Here is a 16,157-nt window from a genome sequence, read left to right on the forward strand (position 1 = left end):
ATAATTTTTTGACTTGATTTTACTTTTTTGTGTATGTGTGTGAGGAAGATTCGCCCTGGGCTAACATCTGTGCCCATCTTCCTCTACTTTATATGTGGGACGCCTGCCACAGCATGGCTTGATAAGCCGTGCGAAGGTCCACGCCCAGGATCCAAACCAGCAAACCCCGGGCTGCCCGAAGTAGAGTGTGCAAATTTAACCACTATGCCACCGGGCCAGCCCCTGACTTGATTTTGCTTTTAATTGCTCCCACGTACCTACTGAGTTTTTACATTTATTTTTATGTAATTAATAGAATATAGAATAGAATTAATTAAATAGTTTTGTAGAATTGCCAAACTGTCTTCCTAAGTGGCTGCACCATTCTGCATTCCCACCAGCAATGAGTGAGTTTCTGCTGCTCCACATCCTCGCCAGCGTTTGGTGTTGTCAGTGTTTTGGATTTTGACCATTCTGATAGGTGTGCAGTGGTATCTCATTGTTGTTCTAGTTTGCAATTCCCTGATGACACATGATATGGAGCATCTTCTCATATGCTTATTTGCCATCTGTCTGTCTTCTTTCGTGAGGTGTCTGTTCAGATCTTTTTCTCATTTTCATATTGAGTTGTTATTGTCGAGTTTTAGCAGTTCTTTGTATATTTTGGATACAAGTTCTTTATCAGTTATGTGTTTTGTAAATATTTTTTCCCAGTCTGTGGTTTCTCTCTTTATTCTCTTAACAGTGTCTCACTTGGTTCCTTCAACTGGCCTGGCCCAGGAGTTCACTATGCTAGGCCTTTTCCCTGGTCTGGGGAGCCTGGGAGTCAATGTTAAGTTGTGACGGCTTCGAGGAACTCTCAGCTCTGCGTTCACCCTCCATGTTACAGGGGAAGAAGCAGACCCTAGAGGCGCAGTGGCTGACTTAGGGGCACGTGGAAGAGCCATGACTGCAAGATGACTGGGCCATCTTGCCCCAGACATTTCCACACAGCCTCTTAGGGGGTCACCTGCCGACGTGGTCTGCAGGCGATGTCCGGCAGGATGGGCTGCTGGACTGACACCCAGGATGTCGTGTGGGGCCAGGGTTCTAGAGGCTGACAGGTTGCTCCGCTCTCTCTGCGGCCTCTTCGCCGTTGAGTCCGGCTTCTCTCCACAGGCTGCCAGGCCCCGTGTCTTCAGGGGACGTCTTTCTTAACATTCAGGGAAGCCTGGGAGCCTCTTCCACAGTGAGACTTGGCATGGCCGTATTCACCATTGGCCCTATACTCTTGTTTACTCTAGAGAAGTACTCAGGACTTGCTCATCTGCCCAGTGGGGGCTTCACTGCCATTCCTGTGGGCGTGAGAGTGGGCTTTGATTGGTGCCAAGGTGGCGCCTGGTGGCACTGGGCAGGTAGGGCTCCTATTACCTGGAACTCCAGGGCAGTCTGGCCGCCTCCTTCCTGCCTCTTTTTTTTTTTTTTCATTTTTATTGAGGTCATATTGCTTTATAACATGGTGTAAATTTCAGTTGTACATTATTATACTTCAGCTTCTGTGTAGACTGCATTGTATTCACCACTAATAGTCTAGTTTTTATCTGTCACCATAATGTGCCCCTTTACCTCTTTTGCCCTCCCCCATCCCCCTTCCCCTCTAGTAATCACCAATCTGTTCTCTGTATCTCTGTGTTTATCTTCTACATATAAGTGAAATCATATGGTATTTATCTTTCTCTGTCTGACTTATTTCACTTAGCATAATACCCTTAAAGTCCGTCCATGTTGTCGCAAATGGCATGATTTTGTTATTTTTATGGCTAAGTAGTAGTCTGTTGTATTTATATATACCACATCTTCTTTTTTTTTTTTTTTTTTTTTAAAGATTTTATTTATTCAGTTTTTTCCCCCCAAAGCCCCAGTAGATAGCTGTATGTCATAGGTTCACATCCTTCTAGTTGCTGTACGTGGGACTCGGCCTCACGTTGGACGGAGAAGTGGTGCCTCGGGGCGCTCCCGGGATCCGAACCCGGGCCGCCAGCATCAGAGCGCGCGCACTTAACCGCCAAGCCACGGAGCCGGCCCATACCACATCTTCTTTATCCATTCATCCATTGATGGGCACTTGGGTTGCTTCCAAGTCTTGACTATTGTAAATAATGCTGTGATGAACATAGGGGTGCAGATATCTCTTTGAATTAGTGATTTCATGTTCTTTGGATAAATACCCAGAAATGGAATAGCTGGATCATATGGTATTTCTATTTTTAATTTTTTGAGAAATCTCCATACTGTTTTCCATAGTGGCTGCACCAGTTTGCGTTCCCACTAGCAGTGTATGAGCTGGTGGCTGAGATGCCTGGGGTGCCCTGCTCCAGAACAGGGACTGGCTCAGCTCCTGGGGGCCTTTGCTCCAGTTGCTGTGACCTCTTAGAGAAATGGGCTGAGTTCCAGTGAGCCCTGCCAGGGTCAGTGACTAAAGTAGAAACCCAAGGTGCTTGCCACCAGCATGGAATTCTCTACAAGACAGCCATGGGGGTGGGGTGGGGGAGATTTTTATTAATTTAAATTATTGAGGTATAAGTTGTATAACTGCACATATTTAAAGTGAGTAATCTGATAAATTTTGACATATGTATATACCTGTGAAACCATCACCATAATCAAGGTAATGAACATACCCATCGTCTTGAGATTTCCTTTCTATTTCTTAATAATCCCTCCTTTCTGCCTCCCCAGCTCCAGGCAGCCACTGATCCACTTTCTGTCACTACAGATTAATTAATTTGCATTTTCTAGAATTTTATAGAAATAGGACCACATAGCATGTGCTCTTTTTTTGTCTGGCCTCTTTCACTCAGCATGATCCTTTCGAGATTTATCCATGCTGTTGCGTGTATTGGTAGTCTGTTCCTTTTTATTGCTGAACTGTATTCTGTCGTGTGGATTATCAGTGTATCCAGTCATCTATGGATGGTCATTTGAGTTGTTTCCAGTTTTTGGCTATTATAAGGAAGGCCGCGATGAATGTTCCGTCTACAAGTCTTTGTAGGGACGTATGCTTCTATTGGTACTATGGGTAAGTCCTAGGAGGACAACGTTAGATGATATGGTAGGTGTAGGTTTAACTGTTTAAGAAACTGCCGAACTGTTTTCCAAAGTTGTGCCATTGTACATTTCCAGCAGCAGCCTTTGAGGATTCCACTTCCTTCACATCCTCGTCAACACTTGGTACAGTCAGTCTTTTTGATTTTAGCCATTCTAAGCTGTGGTTTTAATTTGCGTTTCCCTAATGTGTAATGATGTTGAACATCTTTTCACGTGTGTATTTGCCACCCACATATCGTGTTTGTTGAAGTGTCTGTTCATGTCTCTTGCCCGTTTTTAAAATATTGGTCATTTGTTTTCTTACCACTGAGCTTTGAGAGTTCTTATGTAGTCTGTCTGTGAGTCTCTGCCCCTTGCGGCTTCCTCTGATATGGCGGCAATCTTCCAAGCGAGGACCGTGGCCTCTGAGTCTAGGCAGGGCGGTTCAGAGATCCCCTTGCGTTCTCTCTTAGACCCCTCTGGTCAGTTAGGCCGAGTGAGCTCCTGAGTTCCAGGCACCTGGCTCTCTCAGTTCCTGCCTTTCTCCTTGGAGACTCAGGTGGTCCCTCTGCTCCTTGGGCAGGTGTGGGAGAGATGGACAGAAGAGGTGCTGCCATCTCTTGTCCTTTTTCAGATTCCAGATGCCTTTGAAAGCTCAAGAAAATGGTGGCCATTTCCCCCAGAAAAATATGCACCAAACACAACCTCGTGCGTGTTTTAGGATGTTCCCAAGCCCTGAGCTAGTTCTGCTTTGTTTGTTTAGAAACACTGCCGCTGCAGGCCCCTGTCCACTGTAGGCCCCTGTCCAGCTATGTGTGATTTTCTTCGAGTTAAATTTTGGGAGCACTTTCCTGGGCAGGAGTGAGTGTTTTGAGGGCTCTCTGATAAAGCTGATTCGGGAGGCGGGAGGGGTGGGCCCGTTTCCCCATGGCTTCCAGCATTCATTTGTTTTTTATAACAGCTTATTGTGATATAATTCATATCCCACGAAGTTCATTTGCTCATTTAGAGTGTACATGTCAGTGTTTTTTTGTTATATTCACAACCGTGATGCGATGCAACGGAGATAGGTAGCTAGGTAGACGTGAGCTGGGGATCATAGTTGGAGACCTTGCCGCATAAGTGGAGCGCATCAGTGGAGCGTCTTACTGGCATCCAGACATGAGCGGGGGAATCACAGCTGTAGCTTCTTTGCTACATCAAAGAAGCGTCTTGCTGGCATCCCACAAGATACAGATAAAGGGGAACTAAGACCCACCTGGTGCAGCCACCGCCACCACCGGAGTCTGAGACCTTGAACCACGACGATAAAGATAACAAGTGCACAAACAACACATACAAAGCCTTCTGCTCTTCACCTCTAGAGGACATTGACCTTTCTTTAATTTACATACGAATTCCACCTGCATTAGCCCCGCTGCCTCGGGCCAAGACATGGGGCAGTTGCGTTCTCTGGCACTGCCTGCTCCTCACTTGGAGTGTATCTGACCTTTCCTCTAATAAATCTTTGCTTGCTTGCTGTTGCCGTTGTGTCAGTGTCTGAATTCCTCTCTTACGCTGACCAAGAACCTGGACGACTGGACTCTTCAATCCAGTTACACAACCGTCATCGCTATTTAATTCCAGAACATTTTCTTCACTCAAAATAAATCCTTTGCCCAACAGCAGTGACTGGCTGTTCCCCCGCCCCCAGCCCCTGGCAACCACTAGTCTACTTTCTGTCTCTATGGATTTGCCTGTTCTGGACATTCCCTATAAATGAGATCATAGAATACATGGCCTTTTCTGTCTGACTTCTTTCGTTTGTCATGATGTTTTCAAGGTTCATCCACGTTTTAATGTGTATCAGTACTTCATTCTTTTTTATGGTCAAATAATATTGCCTTGTATGGATAGACCACGTCTTATTTATCTGTTCATCCCTTATGGACATCTGGGTTGTTTCCACCTTTTAGCTATTATGAATAATGTTGCTATGAACATTTCCAGACATCTGGTTTTATCGTTTAAAATGGTTCTTGGTTAATTTAGTAGATGTGAAATAGCACCTTATAGCTGTTTACTTTGAAATTATTTACTCATAAGGCTGAACTGTCTGACAGCAAATGATTCCTCTTTGTGGAAAGGTCTGTTAATGGCTTGAGTCAGTGTATCTATGGAGGCCTGGTCTGGTCCTTACTGATCTGATTGAGTTGTAGATAGAGTTTTAGGTATTGAAATTCATTGCATCGTTTCTTGCAGATTCCCTCATATCCCCATTCTGTTTCTCTAATTTTTTTTTTTATCTTGGTTCCACTGGTTTAGGTCATATCTATGTATCCGGATTTTAAGTCATTGATCTGGCCTACCGTTTACTGGATCGTTCTAAATCTGAAAAGTGTCTTTCCACTAATGATGAAAACAAGAAGATAACTTCATTTTGGTCTTAACTTCTATGGTTTGTTTAGAAGCTTTTCTCTAGATAGTGTCATCTTGGCCATGGATTTCAGTTTATTTTTCTGCATGTTACTCTCCTGTATCTCTGTATCATATGCTGTGTAAATCCTCACGCCTCTGTTGGCTGACTTATCATTAGAAAGTTGTTATCTAGTTTCATATTGGTTTCTGGATTTCTCTGTTTTACTCCAGTGAGGACTTTAAGCCAGTTGTGTTATTTTAATGATCTCTCTAGAACTTAAAAAGAGCCTGGTGGGGCAAGTTGTGCCCGGTTCTCCTGTTTGTATGTGAGTCACTTTAATCAAGTTCAGTGCGTCACCTGTTGGTGTTTGGTCGCAAGGACAGATCGTTATAGTGTGCGGGAGGACGCTTCTCCCTCGGGCTGGCCTTCCTTCCTGGGACACCACCTCTACTGTGTGCTGCTCTTTGTCGGCTGAGTCTACCCAATGTGAGCCTGGGGCAGGCTTACTCACTTCTCCATTCCTGCTGTCCTCACGGGGAGAAGTTGGAGTCTGAACCAGGTAATTTCCAAGATCTCTTTCCATTCCAATCTCCTGTGATTTTAAGGGATTTGAAAAGGTCATGGGTACACGCGTATTTGCAGCGATGGGGTGGCTGCCCCTTCTCTGGGGTAGGTGGTGTGTCCAGCATGCCCAGGGTTGAGGCAAAGAGAAGAGAGAAGCCAGGGTTGCTTAGGGAGGCAGTGATGCCCGCGTGGAGGGAGGGGGCCAAGTCCAAAGGGCGCAGCATCTGGGCCAAGGCCCCTTCTTCCAGTCCATCTGGCTGCAGCTTTGGGAGGGACCAGTGGAGACTGTGGAGACCATGCTCGTGCTTCGGCGAGGCGTGTCCCTTAAAGTCTTCAGGAAGGGAGCCGACGAGGCCTGTCTTAGGGAGAAGCCCAAGCTGTGAGTTGGGAGCTGTGGGGAAACTCTGGGATGGCCAGGGGTAGGGGTGTCTGGGGGAGACCCTGGTTGTGGGTACCAGGGTGGGAAGAGCCAAGATGTCTAGACATGTGGCTCTGGAACGCCTCTGGCTGGAGTGGGCACCCTGTGGCCTTGGGGACCTTTTCTCCGACCTGAAGGTAAGCGATGGACTCGACCAGACCTAGCGTGCAGCTCTCCAGGGGGGCTCTCAGAACCCATTGCCGTGGTCCCCAGTCCTGAGACGTGTGTGCAAACAGCACTTTTGCCTCTTGGTCCGGGGGAGGGGAGCGGGGCCAGGCTTCTCTGGGCAGAGAGGGCAGGAGGAAGGGGCATGCTGCTGCCCCAGACTTGCCACTGGCCAGGTGTGCAAAAGCTGACCCGAGGGGAACCAGGGTGCCAGGCAGGCACAGGCAGGGTTCAGGATTCTGTCACCCTCCAATTTGACACATATTCACGGCACTTTGCTCTGTGCCCCGCCAGGTGAGCGGGATGGCCCTGCCCTACAGGAACAGTCTGTGACTGCCAGCAAACGGAGTCATTTCTTCTCAGGATGAAGAGCCGTGGGGGCAGCTGAGGGGCTGAGGGAGATCTGCCGTCCTGGCCTGGGACCCCGTCGGGCTGCGCGGGTGGGAAGGCTCTTTGGGAAGTTCTTCTGGCCAGACTCAGCCCTGACTCTCCCTCCAGGCAGACATTTGGGGTGTGGTCGGCGGGCTCCCTTTCCCCTTCAGAAGGGCTTGGCTTCTAGGCACTAAGCTTCCTGGGCTGGCAGAGCCGAGTGCAGCCTTGCCACTTCCTGCCCACCGGGAACCCAGTGCTGTGGTGCTGGTCAGTCTGGAATTTTCTTTCTCTTTCTTTTTGCATAAAAGTGGGAAGACTTGGGGCAGTGGCACTTGCACTTTTAGTAATAATCTACCTCTATTTTAGAAAGGCCTCCAGGACCTGTAGCTGTCTAAAGGAGGCGGAAGTGCTCTGGCATTTGATGAGGGGTCTGTGTGAGGGAGGGTGATGGGCAGTGTTTGTCTAAAGCTAATCAGTGCTCTGCCCCAACTTTCCCTCTTGACCACTAAGCCTGCCAGACTTGCCCCATAGGCAAGCTGGATTGGTGCCCAGGAGCTAAGCCAGGGCAAGAGTTTTTAGGAAGGACACCCTGGAGTGGCCCGCAGGCGGGTTTCTACATTCATGCCGGCCATACCCTGGCCAGATTTACAGAGGCTGTTCTGTGCCCAATGCGCTGGCTGGGGAGTTTCAACTGCAGTAACTCGCTGCAGGATTCCCGAGAAAACAGCCCTGTGAGGGGATGGCACTGGGGCATAGTCATAGTCATAACACGTCCAGGCTCTCCAAGGGCTGCAGCCATCACACGTGCACCGGGGCCATTCTGATTGTTTGCCTGGAGGGGACTGGGGGCTCTTCTGGCAGCCTGTGCCCCTCAGAGGGGAGGAGGAAGGTGTGCGTGGTGGTGGGGTGGGGGTGTCAGCTAGAGGAGAGCTGAGGCTGGCCAAGCTGGCTGCACTGCCCATCCACGCCCCTAGAGCTCTGGGAGGTGGCCTTGGGGACAGGTTTCAGATACCAGTTCCTCTGAGCAGGATGCTGGGGCTCTGCGTCTGATGAGACCTCTCGCTCTGGCCCCTGACCCTCCTGTCCTGTGTGGATTTCAGGAAGCTCTGGAAGGCTTGCAATGGGGTCCTTTGCTGAGATTCCAGAGGAGGACTGGGGTAGGCATTTGCCCTCTCCAGTGGTCTCCCGGGGGCTTCTCAGAGACGGCACCTGTGACTTCTTGATCTCATGGCCCAGCAGCGGAAGAGCTCGAAGATTTACTTCTTCTTCTCCACTGTAATTATTTACAAAACGAGGTTTCTACGACAACCAGCTTTTGGTAGACTCCTCGGATTGGTGAGGCAGCGTCTTCTTGGTTAGATTGGGCAGCCCAGGAAGATAGGGTGCTCCCCACCAGACCCGACGTGGTGGGGAGTTGAGATGGTGCTTTCAGGGGAGAGGATGGGTGACTCGGCTGCAGCTGCCTCCCTCGCCTCTCTCGGGACCTGGGATGTCCCAGCTGGCGTGGCTTCCCAGCTGAGCAGGTACCACAGGTCATAGGCCCCCTGTGTGGGGGCCACTGCAGCAGATGGTCTGTCTGGGGGCACTTTGAAGGGGTTGGGTGGGTACAGGGGAGGCAGCCCCTGTGTCCAGCAGACTGGCTAGCTTCAGGTTGCCAGGGGCATCCGTGCCTGGCCCAGTTCTTACTGACTGTGGACGTTAGGTGGTTAAGCAAAGCCCAGACAGGAAGTCCAGCCTCCGGGTGACCACCTGGCTTCCTGGCAGGGTCAGATCATGGGTGCTCGGAAGAATCAGGTTGCTAGGCTCAGCACTCTCCCAGCCAGCTTGAGCCCCTAGGATGATGGCAACTGCTTTTCTTTCTTGTTTGCTGCTCCTGGTGCCTCTCTTTCTCTTGCCAGCCAGTTTTCTGCGGTTGGGCTGAGCACTGCTGAACTTCCCACCTGCTTCAGCCCCAGAGCACTCTGGGTTCTTGGAATCAGTAGGTGCTGGTCGGTGGGCTGCATGTGGAGCCTTCTGGTCATTCCCCTGTCCTGCTCTGGGGCCTGGTAGGGCCTTAGGTGCTTCTTCCTGGACCAGCCATTTCTTGTACCCCTGCCTCTTCTGGGGGATGTAGTGGGAGTCTCTGGGGGTTGAAGGAACTTTGCCAGAACCTTTTCAGGCAGCAAATTGGAGAGGATAAGCAATGCTACTTGGGCTTCTGTTCGGCAGAGTCCCTGCATAGAAACATGGGGTGTTCATGTGTGCCTGACCCTGGCCTTCCAGGCCCACGGTCAAGGCTGCCTGGTGTGAACCAGCCCCCCAGGCATGTGGTCCTCCTGGCACGTGCCTGCCCCGAGGTAAGCCCCACAGCTCCTTTTCTGCTAGGAATGGCAACCCCTGCTCCTCTTTGTCTCCAACCTGCCTGTCCTTCAGGCCCCGGTTCAGATCCCGCCTCCTCGATACTGGCACTGTTCCCTGTGCTGAGCAGGAAGGAAGCTCGGGAGTGTCCGCAGGCCCTAGGCCTGTGCTGCCATCACTGTGATGATGACTGCCACCTGCAGCTCCAGAGGAAGGGAGGGAGGAAGGTCTGTCCAAAAGCCTCAGTCCTGGCTGTGTTCCTGTTGTTGCTGCTCTGGTTTGAGCCTAATTCAGAAGGGACAGGCCCAGGGAGCTTCCAGCACAATCTGTGAGGTGTCCTTAGAGCTGGTTGCCCTCTGGGGGCCCCCACCTGGACCACGGCAGCAGACCCAGTGGTTCTGCCTGTCTTTGAAGGGGGACTCCTCTGTGAAAGGACTTTATCTGTCATGGAAACCTGGCTGTGCTCGGTGCCACCACCTTCTACTTCTGATATTTTAGCTTTCACTGTTGGATAAAGGAAACAAGCCCCCCCACCTCTAGTTACCATGGAACGCACGCAGCAGTGTGTTAATTTTAGCACTGACATTTTCCTGTCAGAATCCCAGATGCTGGCCCCCTGCTGGGGGGCTGTAGGAAGCGCGGGCAGGGGTCATCCCCCTGTGGAGCTGCCACCAAGGCTGTGCGGGGGCCTGGCCTGGGCTGGCCGGGCTTAGGGAGCAGGAGTTGAGCCAGGCTCAGGCTGCAGCCAATGCCACTGGCCCCGTGGGGCTCAGTGCCTTCTGGCGGTGGAGCAAAGCCCCCGGGGCCAGGGGCTGCCGGGGGCACAGGCTATATGAGTTTCCTGGGGCTGCCGCAAGAAATGACCACAAACTGGGTGGCTTAAAACAACAGAAATGTGTGCTCTCACAGTCTGGAGGCCACAAGCCTCAAATCCAGGTGTTGGCAGGGCCGTGCTTCCTCTGAAGGCTCTAGGGAGGGATCCTTCGTTGCTGCTTCCAGCTTCTGGTGGCTGCTGGCAATTCCTGTATTTCTTGATTTGTAGATGCATCATTCCAATCTCTGCCTCCATTGTCATATGGCCTTCTTCCCCGTGTATGTCCACATTTTCCTCTTCTTCTAAGGACAGGAGTCATACTGGAATAGGGCCTGCCCTAATCACCGCATCTTAACTTGATTACATTTGCAAAGACCCTGTTGCAAATAAGGTCACATTCACAGGTTCCAGGGGATAGGGCTTGAACATATCTTTTTCAACCCAGTACAAAGGCTGTGTGTGTGGCCTGCACTGGCTTGGCCTTGGCAGGACCCTGAGGAGCAGAGGGACAGGGCCTGCCCTCGCGGCGGGGAACAGAGGTGGCTCCTCCCGGCCTCCCAGGCTGTGCCTTGCCCATCCTTTCCCTCCTGGAGTGGCATCCCCCACTCCATTCCCCTGCCTCCCTCCTGCCCCTCGGGAACAGGCATGGTCCTGTCCAGCAGGGGGTGGGGTTGAGGGTGTGTGGGTGGGTGCTCAACCCAGAGAGCCCTGCTGCAGAGTGGTCCTGTGGGCCGAGTGCTGGCCAGTCTAGAGGGTGGTGGCTCTGATGTGGTGAGATCAGGGAAGACCTTGCTGAGGACATGCATTTGAGCTGTGCTTTGAGGAAATTTTAAAGACGATTGATTTATTTGAACAGGTTGACATGGTTTTAAATTCCAAAGGCATGGAGGCATCGTAGTGGAAAATTTCCCTCCCAACTCCAGTTGCTAGTTCCCTTCTCCAGGGTCAATGGAAACTTGCAGCTTCCCGTGCCTCACTCTAGAGGTAGTCTACACTGGCCCTGCAGGTATAGTCACCTGGTTCCCATCGTCCTGTGCATTGCCTCTTTTCCCCCAGCAGCACATCTCGGAAAGTGTTCCTTGCTCTCGCTCAAGGCTGTGCACTATGGCGTGGTGTGGATGTGACTTAATCTAACTAGTCTCTTTTTGGTGGACACTGGGGATATGGCCAGTCTTCTGCATTGTAAACAACTTTGCAGTGAGTAACTTTGAACACACTTAGCTGGATCATGCGTGGAAACATCTGTAGGATAAATTCCTACAAGTGGAATTGCTACGTCAGAGCAATTCAGAGCTTTTGAATTCAGTGCACGCCTGTGCACTTGGAGCTTTGATGGATAATTCCGGATTGCCCTCTGGAAGGTTATATCCACTTAGGTTCCCCCGTTCACCGAGGAGTCCCCCCTTCACTGAGGCTAGGTCAGATGTTGCTGGGACAGATGGGCACAGGCAGGGTGATGGGGTGGTCAAGGTGTGCCTAGCCAACAGCACTGGTTTGAGCCCTGCAGGGCAGTGGGAGATGAGGCAGGCAAGTTCCAGATCTCTGAGGGCTTCCAGTGCCTCCCTATGGAGTTGAATCTTTATTCCGTAGATTGGAGGGGCTGTGGAGGGTCTCAGCAGGGGAGTGACGACTAGATTTTTGCTTAAGAAGGTAGCTCTTGGGGCAGTGGGATAAGTTGTGAGTTAGGTCTGGGAGACAAGAGGCAAGTGTAGAAGCCTGCTCTCCACCCTGAGCCAGAGAGCCATCTCCCCACACACCAGCCCTGCCTCAGTATCTCCCAGTGCTGGCCTGTCCCCCAGGACAAGTCCAGACTGTCTCCAGCCCCAGGCCTGCATGACAAGCTCCTGGCTCTATCCTCTAGCCCGTCTCTTCACCCCTCTTGGGCCACTGGCCAGCTTTGGGGGATTGCCTTCTGTTTCCGGACTCACCAAGCTCTCCTGCCTTGGGGCCTTCCCCTGAGGTCCTCCCATTCCCTGGAACATTTCCCATTTCCCCTTGCCCTCGGGATCAGCCTGCTGGCTCTCCAGGACTGGGCCCAGGTGTTACTTCTTCCGGGAAGTGTTCCCAGAGTCCAAGTGGGGTGGCCACCCCTCTGGGAGTGACCCCTTGACCTGTGTTTGCGTAGCCCCATGAGAGCTCTTGTCATCAGCCTGGTGTCTGCTCCAGAGGGGAAGTGTGGCTAAGTGTCCACTTCGATGAGCCTTGGGCCCCAGCCCTGGCCTGCTCATCCTGTGGTCTGGGGCAGGAGCAGCTGGAATAGAAGGGGAGAGTGACACGGTGACATTCCAGACAAGAGTCAGTCGGCCACTGCTTGGCTGGGAGGGCGGGGAGAGTGGAGGACGTGGGCCTGGTGAGGGAAGGCAGCAACGCCACTGGTCAGCTGAGAGGACTCAGGAGGACTCTGGGGGATGCAGGAAGGACTCCCGGGGCTGACCTTCCACCTTTCCCTGAAGTTTCTGGGGTCTGAGGAGGGGGAGGAAGTGCGGGTTGGCCTAGATGGAGGGGTGGAGAGAGGTGAAAGAGAGAATGGGTTGCAAACAGTCCCCCCAGGACTGGGTCAGGCCCACCACTTGCTCTGCCCATCTAAGCTGGCCTGCGCGGTGTTGAAACACGTTTCAATTAGGTGCCGTTCAAATATCAGGAGATTGCATATTAAACTCTGGATCTCCAGCTTCTCTTGAAAATCTAGAAGCTTTGTCATCCTGTAGTCAAATTCCCGCACAACCACAGTCAGCTAGCAGTGAGGGGCGTGGCAAGGAATCCCACGTGAGGCTTCGGGGAAGGCTGCTGATTTGGAGCCACTGGGTATGGGTTAGTGAGCTGGGCTCTGGCCCCCCTGCATTTGCGGTAACTACAGAGTGCTCGGTCAGGATGAGGCCCCGGGGGGAGATTTGTACCTGCACTGTGTGCCTGGGTGGCCAGCTGGCCTAGGGAGATAGGACAGTCCTTGGTGCATGCAGGACTCGGGGTGACCAGGACAGGTGGGGTATGGCCAGTGTCCTAGTGAGCTTTCGGGCTGGAGAGCCTGCGGTCTGGAGCTCCTGGCATTTAGTCCCAAGTGCCCAGGGTCCCCAGGGGCCGTGGGATGTTGATAGTGCTGTCCCTAGGGACCCCCAGTGTTGCAGGATGGCTCTGTGCCTTGTTCTCCTGTCTCAAAGGCTGCCTCTGTATCAGTTCCTTCCTCAGTGCCGCTCCGGATGTAAGCACTTCCTCCTCCCCTGGGGCCCTCTGTCTGCACTTCTCCCCCACCCTTGCTGCATCATTGTGAGCCAACCTGACGTCGACAGCCCCACGTTACAGACAGGCGGAGCCATCCCCACAGAGGTAAACCGGGCTCCCCTAGAGGCAGGCTCTGGTGCTCCTAGAAAAGGCTGGACCCAAGTTTTCTCATGCCTATGGAACCCAGGGGCTCTGCTCTTCCCGCCCAGCCCTTGCCCTGTGGCAGCCTCTGCAGGGCCCCTGTGCACACAGGAGGGCCATCCTGCGTGCAGAATGGACCATCTGCCCTTCTTTACTAAATTGAAAGGAAATACAAAGGAAAGAGGTTGATACAGTAGTTTTGTTATTTAAGAGGTCTCTACCTCTTAAACTTAAAAAAAATAGTATAAGCTCAAGTTTTTAAAACTCAAAAATATATTTTATATTTTTTAAATTTTTAATTATTTTTTTTTCTGATTTTGTTGAGATATAATTGACGTATAACATTGTGTTAGTTTTAGGTGTACAACATGGTGATGTGATATATGTATATATTGCAAAATGATCACCACAGCAAGCTTGGTTAACATCCATCACATCATAGAGTTACAATTTTTTTTTTTGTGATGAGAAGTTTTAAGATCTCCTCTCTTAGCAACTTTCAAATATATGATACAATATTGTTAACTTTAGTCACCATGCTGTACATTACATCCCCAGGACTTATTTTATAACTGGAAGTTTGTACCTTTTGACCCCCTTCACCCATTTCTCCTACCCCCACCCCCACCTCTGGCAACCACCAATCTGTTTTCTGTGTCTATGAGTTTGCGTTTTTTAGATTCCACATATAAGTGAAATCATATGATATTTGTCTTTCTCTGTCTGACTTATTTCACTTAGCATAATACCCTCAAGGTCCATCCATGTTGTTGCAAATGGCAGGATTTCCTTCCTTTTTATGGCTGAATAATATTCCATTGTGTATATATACCACATTTTCTTTATCCATTTATCTGTCGATAGATGCTTAGATTGCTTCCATATCTTGGCTATTGTGAATAATGCAGTGAACATGGGAGTGCAGATATCTCTTCGAGTTAATGGTTTCATTTCATTTGAATATATATGCAAAAGTGGAATTACTGGATCATATAGTAGTTCTATTTTTAGTTTTTTGAGGAACCTCCATACTGTTTTCCATAGTGGCTGCACCAATTTACATTCCCATGAATAGTGCACAAGGGTTCCCTTTTCTCCACATCCTTGCCAACGCGTTATCTTTTGATAACAGCGGTTCTGACAGGGGTGGGGTGATATCTCATTGTGGTTTCGATTTGCATTTCCCTTGTAATTAGTGATGTTGAGCACCTTTTCATGTGCCTGTTGGCCATCTGTATGTCTTCTTTGAAACAAGGTCTATTCAGTTCCTCTGCCCATTTTTTAATTGAATTTGTTTTTTTGCTATTGGGTTGTATGAGTTCTTCATATATTTTGGATATTAACCCCTTATCAGATATATGATTTGCAAATATTTTCTCCCATTCAGTAGGCTGCTTTTTCATTTTGTTGATGGTTTCTTTTGCTGTGCAGACGCTTTTTAATTTGATGCGGTCCCATTTGTTTATTTTTGCTTCTGTTGCTTTTTCTTTTGGTGTCAAATCCAAAAAATCTTTGCCAAACTGATGTCAAGGAGCTTACTGCCTACATATGTTTTCCTATGGGAGTTTTATGGTTTCAGGTCTCACATTCAAGTCTTTAATCCATTTTGAGTTGATTCAAAAATACTTTTAAATGAACATTTGAGAAGCCAAGTGAAGCTTCTTTCCTGTGCTCTGGGGTCACTGCTTGGGTCACTGTGACTGCTGCCCCTGAGCTGATGACGCAGGATGAGAAACTGGTGGCCTGAGTAAGCCATTGTTCCTCTTGCCGAATGTCCCCCAGGATGAAGGGGTGACATTTGGGGTGGGCGACAGGTGCAGACAGCTGTCAGTCACCCCAGGATGTCAGTGCTCATTTGCTCTTGAAAATGGCATCTTAACGGCTATTTCTCAGAGCTTCCAACCTTCCTGCAGTAGGTTGGCTGACTACTTACAGAGGAGGGAAGATACTGCTGACGAATGTTTATCTTATTGGCTGTGTGCCAGACACTGGCTGGGCTTGTAATGGCATTATCTGGTGTGAGTCAGTACTGTTATTATGCCCATTTTGTAGATGAGGAAGTGGAGGAATTAGAGTTCTGGCAGCTTGCCCAGGTCACCCAGCTGGTAAGAGTGGGGCAGGAACAGTTTCTGAGTCTGACTGGCTAGCCTCCGAACTGTGAGAGGAGCCGTTAGGAAATGCTACACTTGGAGGCTGGTCCGTGGCCCAGAGCTGAGGGGCGCTGGTCCCAGGGGCCATGCTGGCCAGCAGGGCTGGGGCAGGCTGGGTGACCTGCAGGTGGGTGCTGGGCATGCTGGAACCGTGGCACCTGTCTCCTGAGGCTGGTGCAGGCAGATTTCCTTAGCCAGATGATTGTCTGGGAAGGTGCCAGGCTCGGCTGGGGTTGCCCACGGTGGGAGCACCAGGCTGGCTTGGTGGGATTTCATGGAGCTTCTCTGCGCTGGCTGCTCATGGCAAGGATGCGGTTTTTCCTCTTTGGGGAAATGGAGTGTGTTTCACTTCTCCCTGACCTTGGAGAGCTGCCAGCTCTCAGTCCCGGGGAATTGGGCTCCTCAGGCGCCCCTGAGGAGCTCAGCAGGCCAGGGGCAGGCTGTGCGCGGGCCTGTGGCTCACTGAGGTCTCGAAGCTGTGACGCGTTTCCAGTTCTCAGAACAGCCGCTCCTCCGGGACTCCTGACTGAGGTA

General features: G+C 50.7%; 1 protein-coding gene across 2 annotated transcripts in view; it reads left to right on the forward strand.

Annotated features, from left to right (window-relative positions):
- The window catches only part of ACOT7 (acyl-CoA thioesterase 7), a 119,412-nt gene that overhangs the window by 21,302 nt on the left and 81,953 nt on the right, over nt 1-16,157 (forward strand). The gene's annotated exons all lie outside the window — the stretch shown is intronic.

The sequence above is a fragment of the Ceratotherium simum genome, chromosome 22 (genome assembly GCF_057802395.1).
Source record: "Ceratotherium simum simum isolate JZ-2026a chromosome 22, ASM5780239v1, whole genome shotgun sequence".
NCBI lineage: Eukaryota > Metazoa > Chordata > Mammalia > Perissodactyla > Rhinocerotidae > Ceratotherium > Ceratotherium simum.